The sequence below is a fragment of the Chiloscyllium punctatum genome, chromosome 16 (genome assembly GCF_047496795.1).
Source record: "Chiloscyllium punctatum isolate Juve2018m chromosome 16, sChiPun1.3, whole genome shotgun sequence".
Classification (NCBI taxonomy): domain Eukaryota; kingdom Metazoa; phylum Chordata; class Chondrichthyes; order Orectolobiformes; family Hemiscylliidae; genus Chiloscyllium; species Chiloscyllium punctatum.
The window spans coordinates 7,948,163-7,966,447 of NC_092754.1; the positions used below are offsets into that span (position 1 = coordinate 7,948,163).

The 18,285-nt window shown below is 37.2% G+C and overlaps 1 protein-coding gene across 11 annotated transcripts in view; it reads left to right on the forward strand.

Annotated features, from left to right (window-relative positions):
• Nucleotides 1–18,285, forward strand: part of rerea (arginine-glutamic acid dipeptide (RE) repeats a) — a 566,413-nt gene that overhangs the window by 121,795 nt on the left and 426,333 nt on the right. The window contains exon 1 of one of the 11 annotated variants that reach the window (XM_072586153.1): nt 6,201–6,216. The exons of the other annotated variants lie outside the window; for them this stretch is intronic. The gene's annotated coding sequence lies outside the window, so the exon portion shown is untranslated. Of the gene's footprint in view, nt 1–6,200; nt 6,217–18,285 lie in introns of those variants that run through there. 11 annotated transcript variants of the gene reach the window in all.

An 18,285-nucleotide genomic window follows, 5' to 3' on the forward strand; every position in this document is an offset into this window, starting at 1 on the left:
TCTAAATTGAAACCCACAGAGTATTTACAAACCCATACATGGATCTGTTTAATATTTCTCAGTCCAGAAAGAAACTGCAGAAGACACCTCTTTTGTAATAAATTATGAATGGCATGAGCATGTTCAACTCTCAGTAGTAATTGAAAGGCTTGACCTTTCTGAACAATCTCACATGATTTTCATATGAAAACATTAGTTTGACTTTAAAAGTTTTGTCTTTTTCAGCTATGTGGTTGATTTGCCAGCAATACGATGCAAACTGATAATAAAATCTTTGATCAATTGATGTCTTAGTAATTTTTAGTTTCTTGTCATGTGTTATGGAAAATGTCAGTTACCTGGAGTTAATTTTTTTATTTTTCCTTTCTACAGAACTATTGATTTAAACCTAATTTCTCATGAATAGATAGTAATTTTCTGTGTAGAGTTGAAATTTTAAAAATCTACCATTCCTCTTAAGAAATATAGTTTAGATTTTCTCTGTTCTGATCTGTTAAATGGAATTAGGAGCATGATGTCCTGCAAAAAGAAAATTAAAGGAGAAAGCAAAGTAGCACAGAGTAACAAATCAGAACAAATCCCTGATTTAAATTGAAATTTGCACATATTGATGCTTTATACAAAACAAAAGTCTGTGAAAATGGGACTACTGGGCTTAATAAAATAAATTGTCTTTTAGATGAATATTCAATTCCACGGAAATAATTAAGTTAGCACTTTTCAGCAACAAATAGTACATGGTCTATTTCATGCGCATTTCGGACAGGAGGACACTACTCAAGGTTATAGTTTTATTGTTCTTGATGGTACATGTCCATGCCCTATTATATGGTCTATATAGGTTATTAGTGCCTTTGCAAATTTATTTCTGACAAGTTTTATCACTAAATCAACCAGTTGTAATTTGTTAAATAAAACTTTCAGTTCTTCCAAGTGTTCTTCCCAGTGTACTGTAAACCAGAGAGAATGTGTATAGTGTATAAGTAGGCAGGGAAGGAGTTAAGTTCTGAGTTTTGTGAAACAAGGGGTTCAGCTGAACATGACTCAGATCAGCTAAAGCCTTACAGTTAACAATAGGGTGCTGGAGGCAAGGGTAATGGGTTAACAAAATGGAAAAGCATTTCATTATGTAGAATCATTTAACAATATTGGAAGCATTTAGTATGTGAGGTCAATCTAACGAGGTGAAAAGTAGTCATTATGTGAAGCCAGTTATTCATTGTGTAACAGCAGATGGCTTAATCTTTACCATTGATACTCGCTTATTGTAATGGCCACCCAATTAATATGTATGTTGCCTTATCTGGATTCTCTTCCCTGTAAAATGACTATATGACTGATGACTGTCTTCCAGGGAAGACAGTGAACTCGTGTCTGTGCACCTGGGCGATTGTTCTCTCTCCCTCCAGGCCCGGACTAAAGATGGAGGAAGTAAAACTACTCAGTCTCTGAGCATTTTGCTTCGACTGAGCGGGGAGCGTAACGCCACCAGGACATCATCAATGTAAAGTAGGATGGAACAGTGGCTCATTGATTAAGACTGCTGCTTTACATCGTCAGGGACACCGGTTCGATTTCACCCTTTGGTGACTGTATACAGTTTGCCCTGTGTCTGTGTGGGTTTCCTCCCACAGTCCAAAGGCATGCAGGTTAGTTAAATTCGGCATGCTGAATTGCTTGTAGTATCCAGGGATGTTCAGGCTACGTAGATTAGCCATGGGGAAATGCAGGCTGACAGAGATAGGATTGGGAGTATGGGTCCGGGTGGAATGCTGTTCGGAGGGTTGATGAGGGCTCAATGGGCTGGATGGCTTGCTTCCACACTGTTTGGATTGCTATGAAAAAATATTTAAATGAAAATTTTGGTTATGAATCCAAAACTAGAATGCTTGATGTGAACACTGCCCATTGAGTACATGTACAGATGTTTTAGTACACAGTTATCAATTGACAGCTGCCTTGTTTGTGAGAAGTTTAAAATCTATTTTATAATTATTGATATTTTAATTGTTTAGTTACTAGCTCACCTTTCTAGTTTGTACTTTGAAGATGTCACTTCAAAGACTGATGTTAGTCCATGCATCTTTTTGAAATGGTTTGCCTGTTTATTAATATGACTCATTTTGACGGATCCCTTTAAACAATAATTTTCACGAAACCGCAAACAAAACTCCAATAGGAGGTGGCAGGTTATCATGCAAGCCACCAAAAGGATAAAATGACTTTAAATGCAGAAACTAAGTTTTTACATAATAAGTGTTTTGCATCAGTATTTACTGTAGAAAAGGATATGGAAGATATAGAAAGTAGCGAAATAGGTGGTGACACCTTGTAAAATGTCCATATTACAGAGGAGGAAGTGCTGGATGTCTTGAAATGCATAAGGTGAATAAATTCCCAGGACCGGATCAGGTGTACCCTAGAACTTTGTGGGGAGCTAGAGAAGTGAGTGCTGGGCCTCTTGCTGAGATATTTGTATCATCAATAGTCATGGGTGAGGTGCCGGAAGACTGGAGGTTGGCAAACGTGGTTTGCAACAGGATCGTGATCAGATGGGCCAATGGGCCAAAAAGTGGCAGATGGAGTTTAATTGAGATAAATGCGAGGTGCTGCATTTTGGGAAAGCAAATCTTAGCAGGACTTATACACTTAATAGTAAGGTCCTGGAGAGTGTTGCTGAACAAAGAGACCTTGGAGTGCAGGTTCATAGCTCCTTGAAAGTGGAGTCACAGGTAGATAGGATAGTGAAGGCGTTGGTATGCTTTCTTTTATTGGTCAGAGCATTTGGATGGGTATATGAATAGGGAGGGTTTGGAGGGATATGGGCTGGGCGCTAGCAGGTGGGACTAGATTGGGTTGGGATATCTGGTCGGCATGGATGGGTTGGACCGAAGGGTCTGTTTCCATGCTGTACATTTCTATGACTCTTAAGTGCTTGTACCAATATAATGTGTGAAACATAGAAGACACTTTTGCATAACATAATTGAAAGATTGATTCCATTCTTGAGCATTTTGAAATGACCAAATGAAGGAGGAAAGGTGCTTTTTGTTCCGAGGTTGAGGTAAAGTTAATTTCCAAAGAGTTTTGGAATGGATAATCTGCCCGCTATCCTAATAGTTCCTCTAACACTCTGCAGTATGGGTTTAATTGTTTCTTGTTGGGCTTCTGGGAATTAAGTTTATGATGGTATCTGGTGTTGGGCAAGTTAGATGCATTTTTGTACAATTATAGGCATAGCTAACATGTCAAGAGCAGATGTGTTGCAGTTTTGTTTTTAAAAATACCGTCTATATTTGGAGAGAGCACTAGGTCATCAAGTTTTATCTTTGGGCAGGAGAGTAGCAACGTTGAGAAGCAGTTGAATATGAACAAGGTATTTGTTTGCATAAAAATAATCTGGATGGGATTGCCTGTAAAATTCTAATTAAAGTACAGTGTAATCTCCAGCAAAGTGAAGAGAAACAAATCAAGTGAATACGCTCTTTGGTCTCTGTCCATTTCTATGGATTAGGAAGTGGAAGCACTATCAACAGGGCCATCTGTAATGAGAGGCTGTTTGGATAGTCTGATCCAGTCCCTGCTGCCAATGCCCACTGTAGCCAGCAACTGAGAAATATAAACTGTAAGATGTGACTGAGTTGATCACTGATAATACTTATATTCGTCAAATCTGCGATACTAAATCTCTCTAACACCTTTTCAGTCTGTGCTGATTAGATCGAAAGCAGTTTTCAATGGGGTCTGTTAAGTTGACAGTTATTAATTTTAACGTTGGTGTGATGGTGTGTCTCTTGCTAGTGTATAGCACTCCATTCTGTTGGTCTCCAAAATGTACGCAAGTATTCATGCATGCACACGCACACACAAATATGTATATTTGCTAAATGTTTATCTTCTCGTGTAATTTGTATAAGTATGTTATAACTCAGGAAAACTAATCCTGGAAAATATGTCTCGTTTAGGTAACTAAGATTTTATTATTTTCAACACTTAAAGTTCTTGGTTCTGCTTTAAACTAATTGAGCTTTGTTGAATGCTCTGAAGCCGAAGAATTGGAGAGGAAAAAGTTTTCCATTGAAATGTGTTTTGTATTGCAGGCGCTTAACCCTAATGGATACTTTTTGGGTAAAATTTAAAATTTAGTGATTAAAAGATTATTTTTTTAAAAATCTGTTTGGCAGAGATTGTACACAAATGTCTGCAATAATAACTGCTGTGTACATTTGCACAGCTTGAATAGTGATTTTGAATAGTCAGCAGTCTCCGACTGAAGTTCAAAATTGGTTTTGGTCTGAGAAACTCTATCTAAAAGTTTTGTTGATAGAAAAAGCAGTTTTTCTATTGCAGATTTCATTTATAATTACTGGCATCATCTTGCGTGAAACTAAAGATTTAAAATATATTTGTATCATATGCATTGTTGCAGATGTTTTAAAATTGTGTTATAGTAGATTGAAAATCACTGCAACAACTGCTTTTCTATTCCACATTCTACACTTAACATTTTATGGGAAAATGAGGGGGTTTACTGAAATTAAGCTCCTCAAGTTACAAGCAACACTTTAAAAGAGGTTAAAGCAAAGAGTTAGGTCCCAGATCCAAAAGCAAATCATGTAATTATTTGGTACAAATATTATTACAGAAGCAAAATAATTGGCTAATTGGAGGCAGCATTGTCCAGTGTCTGAAGGATGGAGGTTAGTGCTTCAAGTTTAAATATAGAAAGGTTTAAGATCCATATGGTGTTGATTATACTCTCCACATCTGCTTCTAAATATTAACAGAAAAGGAGATTACTGTGAACCATTTGGTGAACAAATATTATGTTATGGTTTTCCACCATTGTTAGTATTTCATCTGACCGCCTTGAGTTTTACATTAAAATCTTTGTTTCAGTTGGTTTAAAAACAATTAGTACAAAATTCTCTGTAGGGATGGCTAATTTTCAACTCCAACATGTAGACAGCACTCTCTGAGAGGGCATTAGTTCTATCTGATGTACTGAAAACAGGTAAAATCTGGAACCTCAGTCACAGGAGGCAATATAGTTATCTTTGAAATGCACTAAATATAGATTTGTATTTGAGCTACTGTGAAACTGAAATTAGGAAGGTTTGGCTGAAATTGAACAAAGTATTTAAAGAGCTCCCTTAAATTTCATCCCAGCCACAAAATAAAAATGTTTTGTTCTGCAAGTACTTGGAGCTTAAACACTGTTTTGCATCTAGATTTATGCATTTGACAGTTACACTGTAACCTGTTGATTGAAGCCATTTTATACAACTGCTCGACCTCCTGGACAGCATACAATGAATGCTTGCAAGCCATCCCCCAAAAGCAAATGCAGAATAATAAAGTGCCAGATGTCTTCATTGGTTCCCACAAAATTCACTGTGCAGTTGTTGAAAATAGATTACATTTATTTCTTATAGTATAGCTCATTGACAAGATTTTTGAATTTCCTGAAGAAAATAGATTTGTTCAATACATATTGTTTCTTGCAACTATCTGATTTATAACTACTGTTAGTGATAATGTGCGCTTACAAAATGCAAGTGACTAACATACTGGACTAATGTTCTGATCTCTGAGGAATATATGATTGAAAACATGTGGTTCTTTAAAAGCTATTGAGTTTGTGAAGTGCACTCATGGTACAGGATTTTTTTGAGACTAAGTTGTGCAGTAATTGTGTTTATTTTAACATGATTGATCCCAAAAAGCAGTGTGCTTTTTTGTGTTAAGTAATTGTATATTTACTTAAGGTAAGAAAAGTACATTTTGATTTTGCTGTTTCTAATTAAGTATCCCAATGATCCAATCTGGATTTTGCCTTTCACCTTTAATCTACTATGAATTTTGAGGTGAAGTTTCTTCGTTTTGTGGGATTGAGAACTAGGTCCATTCTCTGGACTCTCAGCGCTAAATATATTACTGAGTTATGATTAATAAATATGAAAACTAGATCAAGGAGCCCATGTTTTATGGACACTGGTTTGAAAGTTAAATTGCCTAGTGTGCTGCTCAATAAAATCCTTAGTTCCTGTCAGCTGATCATATTGTACCTCTGCATTGGAGGCGTAATACTGTAAAACACAAACTTCCTGTCATATGTCTGGGAGTCACATTGAAAGCATTACAAAGCCATACTGATAATTAGCAGTGCCAATAGATACAAACTCTGGTAAAATGCCAGAATAAGGCTCCAAAAAGGTAACAGATTGTTTTATAATCTATAGTTTAGAGGAGTGTTTTTAAAGTTATAACTCTGCCATAACTGGACTTCTGGAGTTTAAAGCTTTGTAAAACATTTCTATTCACTCTGCCTTCAGTTGCATTGTCGTGTCTTCAAAATTGTGTAAGCTTTTGGGTGAAGATATTGAAAAGTTTTGTTCAGTGTCTGACCGTGATGGTTTGTAATTTAATTTCATGATGTGCACACTGAAGTGTGTTCTGCAGTTTTCTGAGCAAGCCACTTCAATGGGAGAGAACCTTGACTAAGAACATTTACTATTAGCATCCCTATAAAGAATTTCTATTCAGTCTAAATGCAAATTTGTTCAGTTGATGAGAAATATGCAAATACAAAGCAACAGACTGTAACATGTTCAAAGCCATTTGAGTTTTTTCTTTCAAAAGTAATTTTATGCATGTTTTCCTAATGCAGAATTGGAAAAAGTAAAATAAAGCATTATAGGTTTATAATTCTATCTTGTAAAGTTTGATATTGTTTACTTGCATAGTTTATGCATTTTCATTGAAGGGATTCTTTTTGTGTAAATATTTTCCCAGCTGTGGTTGGGAGTGAGCAAATGATCTGTAAATGAAATGTGTGCAAAGGCAGCCAGGTGCCATTCTTCTTTTTCTGTTCTCGTGTAATAAGTGCAAGTTAAAGTGAGGAAAAGTTGTTCAGTATTTAATATTTCATCATAACTTTACTACATCACCTGCACACATCTACTAAAGAAAATAAACTTTATCTCCTAGTCTCTTTGTTTCAGAAAGTGTTTTTTTAATCCTGAAGTATGCACGAGGTGATGGTAACTTTTCATCCCATCAATTGTAACTTTATTTTGACTGTTAGCTGGGACTTTGCTTTAGGTTTGTAAAGGAGCAATAGTATTGGTTGAAAAATTGGAGCAGTGTAGATGGGCTCATGAATGCTTTTAAGGTAAATGTAGATAATTAGTTTACAAATGCTGTTTAGTGATGTATGTCAACAATAGTTACAAGGCTGAGGCAGTCAAAAGCTACCAGTGCCATGCATCTGTATCTCAGCAAAATCTAATGCCTTCTGGAGAAAAGTATGTAACAACTAGGAATATAAGTAACATCCACATCTGTCTGTCTGGCTACTTTTTAGACTAGACAAGTTAGTTTTCAGACAAAAGAAATGAGCAGAGTAGTTAGGATGTTGTTATCGCTCCTTGGCTGCATCAAATAAATTGTAGTTCAGTGAAATGCAACTCTAGACGTTCTGAACTTAATGACTAACCAACCAGAGGTTGCCTGAACTGCTGTTTGTTTTGTAATGAACAAGTTCTGTTCGTGTTAAGATTTTGTCTATTGGAGATCTAAATCCCTCTTCTATATTGCATTATGAAGTAATTTGGAATGGTAAGATCATGAAAACAGACCATCAACTGAGCATGACGGGGCTGATGTTTGTTTACTGCTCAGAGATTCTACATTTGTGCGGCATGTTTTAGCATGTTAATCGTCCTGTGGTGCCTCTGGTGTAGTGCAACATAAGTGGAGGCTCACCAAAGAAAGTAGAAAATAGGAGGGATGACAAGCTTGCTCGAAGAGGAGGAGAAGCAGGGAAGACTTGAGGGGTTAATGCAAAGGATTCCAGTTTGGGTCTAGATCACTGAAGTCACAAATACCATTTTTATTTGTGGAGTGGGGCGAAAATGGGAGGATAGGCTAGAAATGTGTGAAACTGTAATGCCCTAGCAATATTACTTTTGGCATGTTTTGCTTTTGATTTATTTCAACTGATCTAAATCAAGAATAACCAAGTTGGAATAGCTTTTAACAACAAGCCATTTTCAGCATTGGCTGTTTCTGCTCTGTTTTAAAATATATACAAAGAAAAGGCCTGTATTTATTTATTTATGATCTCTGAACATCTCAAAGTGCTTCATGTCCAATGAGATTCGTGGTGAAATGTACTTGCTATTTTAATGTATGGAGAAAAGTGAGGCCAGATAGCACACAGCAAGATCCCTCAAGTGGGAATGATCTGTTAAGCGGTGTTGATTGATAAAAATTGGCTAGAAAACTAGGACAAATTGCTTTGTTGTTTTTTGAATAGCCCCAAGAAATCTTTTGCACCCAAATAAGAGGGAAAATGAGCACTGATTTTAAAGCTCATCTGACCATGAAGGACTGATTTGGTTTTGCATTTAACAAGTAGACCATTTGTATCAGTGGCGTGCTGTCTGTGTATTCTCCCAGTATGTGAATCACAAAGTTAATATGCAGCTAAAGCAAGGGATTAAGAAAGCAAACAGTGTTGGCATTTATTCTGAAGGGAATGGAAAATAAAAATATGGATGTTTACTGTAGCTACACAGAGCTCCAGTGAGGTACTTTTGGGTATTCCAAATGAGACCAAAAGTTTAAAAACTGGCATCATTACGTCTGAAGCAGTTCAGAGAAGGTTCACTCAACTCATTCCTGGGATGAAGGGCTTACATTATGAAGAAACATTAAATATGTTAGGCTTTTATCCATTGGAGTTAAGGAGGAATATTCTTATTGGAACTTAAGATCCCAAAGGAATTCTAGGGTTAATACTGGGAAGATGTTTCCACTTGAATGTGACATTAGAGTACTCACTTTTAAATTGGAGAAAATTTTTTTTTCTTACAAGGCAGTGGAATAAATGAAAGAGTTATTGCCACATATATCATGAGAAATACAGTGAAAAATGTTCTGTTACCAAAATATGGTGCCTTTTTGAGGTACAAAAGAATAAAAGGAAGTACTGAAGTCGAGTTCATCTTCATTGATCGGGGTCCCAAACATGGCTGCAGGATTTAGGCAAGGTGCCCGCTTTGGGCCAACTGCAGCCAGGAGGCCCTGTGTCTTTATCACTGCAGTCAGTGCTGTGCTGCCAGTTCCAGGACTGGACGCATTAGACCAATGAAGCCGGGAGACCTCGCTGACACTGCTGTCTCTCTCTCTCTCTCTCTCTCTCTCTCTCTCTCTTTTCTCCACCACTGCCCCCCCTCGCAAAAGTCAGGAAGAAGAAGAAGAAGAAGAAAAATGTAGCCAGGCTGGAGCAGACCTGCCTACTGTGTTGCTGTTGCCATCTTGAATAGCTGGGCTTGCTTGCTCTTCTCCGCAGGGTTCACTGGCTGGATTGTTGAATTTATTTAAGCATGAGTTAGATAAATCTATAGACTAGGGAGTTCAGTGTTATGGAGGTCAGGTTGGCAAATGGAGTGAGACCGTTAGCACCAGGTTAGCCATAGCCTGTTGAAGAGCAACGCATACTTGAAGGGCTGAATAGCTCACTCCTCCTAAATCCTATGTTTTTTGCTAAGTTATTTTGACACTCTATTCCTTTTTAAGCGTGGTTGTAGTTTAAACTAGCAATTTGCTTGTAGAATCAATTACTGCCTTGCTTTGAAGCCTAAATGCGTGCTGTGTGTTGCAAATCCACAATGTTAGTCAAAATACCACACACAATATGTGCACCAGGCATGGAATTTCAGTGTAGCCTCTCACTATCTGAAGACAAAAGCAGCAAATGTTAATGAAATGGTATAATTTTGTAAATGCAATTGTGAAGAATGGAAAATGTTGCATACCCAGTGTTATGACTTTGTTCTGGAAAAAAACATGCAAGCAGTATATGCTATTTTGCATTTTTGAAAATAGTTTTGAACCTTGAACTTGGAGTGGAATTAGATAATGATGGGTGAGTAGGCAAGTATATTATCAGGTTTTATCGGCAATGTAATTTTGCCTCGAGGTGAAACTGAACACTACAGCTATTACTTGTGTATTAAAATCTTTCGTATGGGAACACTTTGTTCATTTCTGTCATGGGTTCTGATTTTTAGCTGCATATATTAGGGTTTTTAGATCTCATAGCTGATAATACTGACCCATAAATGTACTTAAAATGTATAATGACCAATGATTCCATCAGATCTGGGTAGCAGGTTCACACCAGAGTGACAAGGGAACAAAATTCAATAACATTGCAAGAGTTTTCAAACAGTGTAATAGGCAATTATGGTGTTAATAATCTCTCAATCATCTTTAGTCTGTAATGTTGAAGTCCTTTGCAAAATTTAATGTACACTGAATTTATGTGTTTCATTAGCAGTGGAGACAAGAGAGTTTCTTTCTTTGCTCCCCCACAGTTGGTATAAAGCTAAATGTTGAATCCCAGAATTTTACAAACACAGCACTGATTCATTTCAGTTGCACATTCTTGCTTGTTGCCCCAGTCACCCTTTAACAGCTTACTATAACTGCCTGGACTGGTTTCAGGAGAAGACTAGCATTGATTGAAACAGCCCCTTCGGTCCAACTCATCCATGCTGACTAGATGTCCCACCTGCCAGCATCTGGCCCATATCCCTCCAAACTCTTCCGATTCATATACCCATCCAGATGCCTTTTAAATGTTGCAATTGTACCAGCCTCCACCACTTCCTCTGGCAGTTCATTCCATACATGTACCACCCTCTGCATGAAAAAGTTGCCGCTTAGGTCTCTTTCATATCTTTTCCCTCTAGCCCTAAACCTATGTCCTTTAGTTCTGGACTCCCTCACCCCAGGGAAAATAGTTTGTCTATTTATCCTGTCCATGCCCATCATGATTTTATAAACCTCTATAAACATCGCTATGGCTCTATGATCTGGAATAACAGATTAATATTTGAGTTTGAAAAATCAAATTGCTGCGAGCTATACACTATTGCATTCATTACTGGTACATCACAAATGGGTTTGAGACACGCATAATCTTAGCAACGTTTGAGGTCGTTCAACCTATTAAGTCCATTCTGACTATTTGTGGAATAATCTAATCAGTGCCACTTCTTTTGACATATCCTTGTAGCTGAACAGGGTTGTGTGCCTTAAAATGCCCGTCCAGTTTTCTTTTGCAAATAATCACTTTCTTACGCAGGGAGCTGGAGGTCAAGGGAATGTAGGCACATCAGAGTTAAACAACAGTCCTGAAGAAGGGTTACACCTGAAATGTTGACTTCTCCACTTCCTGATGCTGCCTGACTTGCTGTGTTCTTCCAGCCTCCTGCCTGTCTACATCCGAATTAGAAGCAGGAATAGAACTATTCAGAATGTTTGAGCCTGCTTCAACATTTAAGAAAGATTATGGCTGATGTATTTGTGGTCTTGACCATGTTCCTGTCTGCCCCTCATTATCCTTGATGCCCTCTTCTATCAAACCTTTTCAAATCCGCCTTGAGTAAATTCAAAGGCCAAGCTTTCTGGGGAAGAAAATTCCGCAGCGTAATGATCCTTGGTTTAAAAAAATTTTTCCCTCATGTCTATCTTAAAAGGGATGTTATTTATTATTAATCTGTTTCTCTCATTCTAGCACCAAATAAATAGGCAAAAACATTCTCTGATATCGGGCAGAGTGGATTTGTTGTTGGAGTAGCTTAAAAGATGGCAGTGCAAGCACTGTACATGTTTAGTTTGATTTTGCTTTTAAAAGGGGTATTGTACATAGAAAAAACTTGCTTTCATGCTGTAGCTGCTGTAACAAACTGTAAAATAACAGCTTTCATAACTTATACAGCAACAGTTTAAAAACGATGCGGCCTTCTAGACAGCGAGTTTTATTTAGTAATTTCAATTGATGGGAGTACAATTGGCAAAAACGTTTGACACACTTCAATTGCTGCTTATGTACAGAACTGAAATTATCTTAAGTGGGTTAGGCCACTTATGGAATGTTGTGTGCCATTCTAGTCTCCCTTCTATCAGAAGGATGTTGTGAAACCTGAAAGGGTTCAGAAAAGATTTACATGGATGTTGCCATGGTTGGAGGGTTTGAGCTGTAAGGAGAGGTTGAACAAGCTGGGACTGTTTTCCCTGGAACGTTGGAGGATGAGGGGTGACATTATAGAGGTTTACAAAATTGAGGGTCATGGATAGGATAAATAGACAGGGTCTTTTCCGTGCAGTGGGGAAGTCCAGAACAGGAGAGCATAGGTTTAGGGTGAGAGGGGAAAGATATAAAAGAGACCAACAGGGCAACTTTTTCACACGGAGGGTGATAAGTGTATGGAATGAGCTGCCAGAGGAGGTGGTGGAGGCTGGTACAATTGCAACATTTAAGAGGCATTGGACGGGTATATGAATAGGAAGGGTTTGGTGGGATATGGGCCGTGTGCTGGCAGGTGGGTTGGGATGTCTGGTCGGCATGGACAGGTTGGACCAAAGGGTTTGTTTCTCTGCTGTACATCTCTATGACTATGACTCATAAGAGGGCATATGGTTTAGGGTGAGAAGGGAAAGACTTGAAAAGGACCTAAGGGGCAACGTCTTCACACAGAAGGTGATGTGTTTATGGAATGAACTACCAGAGGAAGTGGTGGAGGCTGGTACAATTACAGCATTTAAAAGGCATCTGAATGGGTGCCTGGTTTTGAGGGATATGGACCAAATGCTGGCAACTGGTACTAGATTAATTTAGGATATCCTGTTGGCGTGGAGGAGTTGGACCAAAGCGTGCTGTACATCTCTATGACTGGTCCTGCCATCAGTTTAGGTCTTACAAAATTTGAAATTATCATATAATGCACTCTGGCTGTGGCACCATCCAGAATCAGATAGGGTCAACCACCCCGGAATCTCTCACCTTTGATTGCGATTCTTTGATGAGAAGGTGCAGTATTGTGCCTCAGAATCTGTGTGCTAGGTGGGTGAAAATCAAACCGAATTCCTGCTCCTGATGACTGTGGTCAGCCAGAATCATGGTGAAATATATGGAATTTTAGCAAGATTTGGTTTCTTTAGGTGAAGAAGAAAAAACTGGGCTGGGGTAATGTAAATATTTTCTCCCCTGAAGTCATAGAGCCACAGAGCATGGAAACAGACCCTTCGGTCCAACCCATCCGTGCCAACCAGCTATCCCAACCCAATCACCTGTTCAGCCATTTTCTGACTCATTTCTTGGACATGTGGGATTTGAATCCGGGTCTCCTGGCTCAGAAGCAGCGACAGTACCACAACACCACAAGATTCTACTTCTGTAACCTACATTGGCTTCAATGCAGATGAGATTTAATTGTCCTATAAACGTGTCAAATGTGAATAGCACCGCCCTTAAAACTATTCTTTTCATTTCTTTTTTGCCTGCTCAGTAGAACATTTTTATCCAATTTATCTATTTTCTAAGTATTTAATTTGTGTCTGTTCCAATTTGATTTCAGCTTTGTCTCTCCATACACATTTTTCTTTAAAAAGCTTGCTAAATATATGTTAAAGAAAAAAACAGAAATTGCTGAAGAAACTCAGCAGGTCTGACAGTATCTGTGGAGAAAAGGCAGAGTTAAAATTTCGGGTCCAATGATCCTTTTTGTTGTTTGAATATTCATTTGGTTGGGTATGCTAATATCAAAAGTTACTGAAATTTAGGTTTTGTTTAGTTTTGCCGGCAAACATTATTTAAGTGTTCATACACTTTTAAAACCAGCAGCATCATGTATGTTAGATGTTCTACAACCAGTAAGAAACTTCTATAAAAAAAGCTACATTGTATGCCACTTTTCTGATATTTCAAGCATGCAAACAACTCTAAACTATAGATTTGTAGCAATTTTGGATCTAACAATTTCACAAGTATGGTACTAAGGTTCTAAGAGATTTAAATAAATTCGAACATTTTGATATGTGTTCAAAATTGTATTGCAGCAAACGGGCTTCTAACTTGCAAAGTGCTGTGAGCCACTAATTCCCTGCAGTGCTACCTATTGGAACAATCAGACTAGAGCCTTTTCCAAGTAACACATGAAATACTTTCTCACAATTTTTCTCCTCTAATTCTTTTCTCAACCGTCAATGTATTGAAAAGGCTTGCAATTTCAACTTTGCTGCAGAAGCTTTTTCCTGACATTGCCCTAGAAATGTTTTTCGGAAAAGCTCTGAAGTTTTGTTAGAACAGTTTGATTCCATTTAAGCACTTTTTTAGCTGGTGCTAATGTTTTGATTTTGAAAAATGCTGATTTTTCTTTTATTAACATCCTTTTATAAATAAGGCCACATGAGTCAGAGAAAAGTTGATGCATGTAGTCAATCCTTCAATTTTGCCTCTTGATTAATATTTTCACTAGAAGCAACTGAACGTTATGCCTATATTTCTATCAGGCACAATCTGGAACCAGTCAATATGTCTGTGGACTAATGCAACTACTAGAGTTGCCAAGATTTGGTAATTTATTGGTAAAATGTTGACAAAATCTTTGAAGGCCGTTGATCCATAGAACAATTCTGTACCATTGCTATTGGTGAATAGTTCTAGCACCAACCACTATTGTGTCTGAACTGGAAGGATACATATTGGGTTTAATTTAGCATTTCTTCTTTTGCAAGGGTCAGAATGTACTTCAGCATGTTTATCTTGCAGTCAAAATTATCTTGGCATGAGAAACCTTTCCTAAGACCTTTCAAGTTGTTTGGTTGTGCTGCAGTTCTGTTATTTTTGATACCCATTGCAATTATCCTACAGCTCTCCAGTCAAAAGAATCAACCTTTCATTCAACGAGTGCCATCAGGGTTTGCGTTATCAATAACACATTTCACCATCTTGCAACTGCCATTTCCAGAGGACCCTGTTGAAGAAAATGACTGAACACTGCTTAATCCTCATCGCTTGGTTAAATAACATTTTTGGCATTGCTTTAATCTCAACAGATTGTTCTTGTTCTGTTTTGCTCAGGTCCATCTCTCTACAAAATGGAACACAGATTAAAAAATAAGCTTTGTGAACATACCCAGAGGATTTTGTAAAAGACATTTTTAGGATATTGAGTTAAAAAAACAAAAATAATTGATTTTGTATGGCACTTTGTCGCATCCTCAGGGCATCCCAAAGTGGTTTGCAGCCAATAAGTAAAACCAGTTACAGTAAGCTTGTTCAGCAGTTCGTGAAATATATTTCATTATATTTACAGTCAGGTTGCACATCTTTTAAAATAATTAGTCTAATTGGCAGTTTAAAAAATGCATTAGCCATTTAGCAATGTAAGTAACATGGTAATGTTGTGATTTAGTGCAGAAAACAATCTAAAATATCAGTAACTTTGAATTAAGAGGTGCACGCTAACATTGCAATATAATTGCATGTCGGGCAATCTCCTGGACATTGCCATGTTATTGTGCCGTATCATCAAACCATGCTCTGGATACATATAAGAGCCTTCAGGCCAGATCAAAGGTAATATTTTTCCTGCCAAACTGAGGTTTCCAGCTTAGCATCTGACAATATATTAAAAACAATTGAATGATGGAGCAAGAGTGCCTTTGTCTGGATCCATATTATTGCCTTTGATCCTAAAATAATTGTAAAGATTGCCAAACTGTTTGGATTCCTGGTTGTTAGTATGCCATTTGAAGTTTACATTCCAATGTTTCAAATTTTAGAAGCTATTTTAAGGGTATTGTTCAAAGCTCCAGTAAACCATTTAATCTACTAATTTCTTCAGTGCTGAGTATTTTCAACTGCCTTTTGAAGCTGAAACAGTGTTATGACCAGGTGAGGAGAGGGATTTGTTTCCCCTCTTTTTAAACCCCTCACAGTCAATTTCAGATATACTTTAGTTTTGTCACTCCAATTCCATGAAAAAAGTTAGTTGGTTAGAAAATTTAAGGAATCCATTCCCAAGCATTGTTTGAGTGAAAGAAGGAAGAATTTAATAGTGGAATTGAATCCTCAGCATAAACCGTAGATCTGAGTTCTGTGAACATTTCTTCAATTTGCTTTTCATTCAGGTGCTTCTTTTTTTTGCAGAGACGATGAGAGAAACAGACAGGGAGCGAGAGTTCCAACTTTTACTGATATAAATTCAATTTTTCTTCTCTCAAAAGCACCAGTTAAAATATAGTTCATTAATGCACTCGAGTACTCATCACCCAACAACAGTGGAAGGAATATGCCATTCAGTATGTAACAATAGTTGGTATGTGACATCACGGATTTGTCTATAAGGTGTGATCTGCTGGAGCAGTAGCTCTTCAGAAAAAGAGAGTAACTAAGAAGTAAAACTTTGAAAATTCTTCTGAGGTGGTCTCCATTTATGCTGATCATTTTTAAACTTGCACTAGGCCTCGTTTACCAGTTGTACTTTCTCTTGCTGAAATAGCTTATTGAATTCTACATAAATCCATTCACTTAACTGGCCTTAAAATTTAGTTTTCCAGACAAGCATATGACAAAATACTTGTATGTAACACTGCCTTAAATAAGGATGATTATTTTTGGAAGACCTACCATGATGGTGAGAGATACGGATAAAATCAGTCTGGTTCAGAGTCAGTGACAGAGCTAGCTACTTTGTTATTTTCTGGAATAGAGATTAGGTTGCTGGGTAGTAATATTCACTGGAAATTCTTCTTACTCTTGTGGATCATTAAAATTAATGAAAAGATCAGACTTCTGTAAACACTGCTTGGCACAGGCATTGAAATGTGATTCAAATGAGTATGCATTGCTGAGAACTGGACATCACTGAAATTTTAATTGATCCACCTTGCAGTTTGTCCTCACATTTGCTTATGAGGTTGGAATCTTAAACTCCTCTGGCTGAACCTTTCTTTTTCCCCCTGAATTGGAGCTTATGTTCTGTCATTTACATTGTTCAATAATTACATTGTTCGCATTTTGTAAGGCTTGATGTTTCAAAAACTGGAGCATTATACTGTCTCTGTCTTGATTACTGTTTGCTTTTGGCATTCTTTTTTGAGGATAAACTTGATTAGAGAGGTGATGGTGATTTAAGAAAGTTTCCTTTGGTTCCACCTGATTCCACCAGTTGTGAAAGTTTTTGATTGGTTGCGCTGGTTTCCTGATAAATTCTGTTAGAGAGGAAATTTTGTTTAACTTGTGGAAGCACCTTGGGATTTCTTAGTACATTAAAGACACTACATTAATACAAGTTGTTGTTAAAAGGAAAAATTATATTGCTGAAAGATTCTCTCAAACTCGTGAACACTTTGTTGAACTCTGTGTAGTTGGTAACTTTTATAATAGTTTAGTTTCGGTGTCAAGAGTTCCTATTTACAGCGCTAAAATCAAAGTTTCCAAACTTTGCATGCAGAGATTGGATTTATCTCAAAATGTGATTGAGAGCACAATGTTGCACTGCACATTAGTCACATCCCAGAATCAGAGTTATATTTGAATGCTGTTTTTTTGTTCATGCTCAAAATTGCATCATAGTAAGAAGATTGTTTTGCAAATTACTGAGATACAGTGATAGTAATGTCTGTACCTGGTATTATGCCTCCAGGAGCTTTAAAGAAAATGCCAAGGTTGATGTCTTTAGGCGTCTCCATGTATCTTTAACTTGAGTACATTTTATGTTCATCCTTGTTTTATTTGCCTATTCTGTTCAGGTCTCAATGGTTGGAGTATTGGATTTGCTGCAAATGCTGAATCTGTGACCAAATTCTTTTCAAAAGGCTGGATGAAAGTGTATAAGATAGATTTATAGAAAAGCTCTCAGTAACATGTTTGCAATTATGCAGAATTTTACAGGATATGGAAAAACAGATTTACTGACATAAACAGGGATTGTGTAGAAATGTGATAAAGGCTGCTGAAATCTTCTCGGCTTGTACTTTAGCCGAGTTTTAAGTATTTTTGAAATTGAGCTAAGTAGCTTAAACAATCAGCCTCAAAGCAGAAAATTCCAGTGAATTCTGCCAATGCTTGTTTAACTGTGTAAATTTGAATAGTTAGTGAATTTGTGAATTTTATTATAATGTAGTATTGAGTAATAGTGAATAATTAGTATGTTTGTGAATAAGTAAAAGCAGAACCATTTTTAATGACCTCAGTTGTTGAATAGCCTATTGACTTTGTTGTTAAGGCTGTTTAATAACAGGTTCCATTATCTCTAGAACTTCATCCCAACAGGAATCATGAGTGGAGGTAGAATTGGAAGGATGCAAACCAGGCCACTGCATTAATTCTTCGATAAAAATATTACTGCCATTGAACCTCTGCATTTGAGAAAAAAACCCCTTGATTTCTTTAGATTCCACTAATTGATTTAGCTCCAGAGG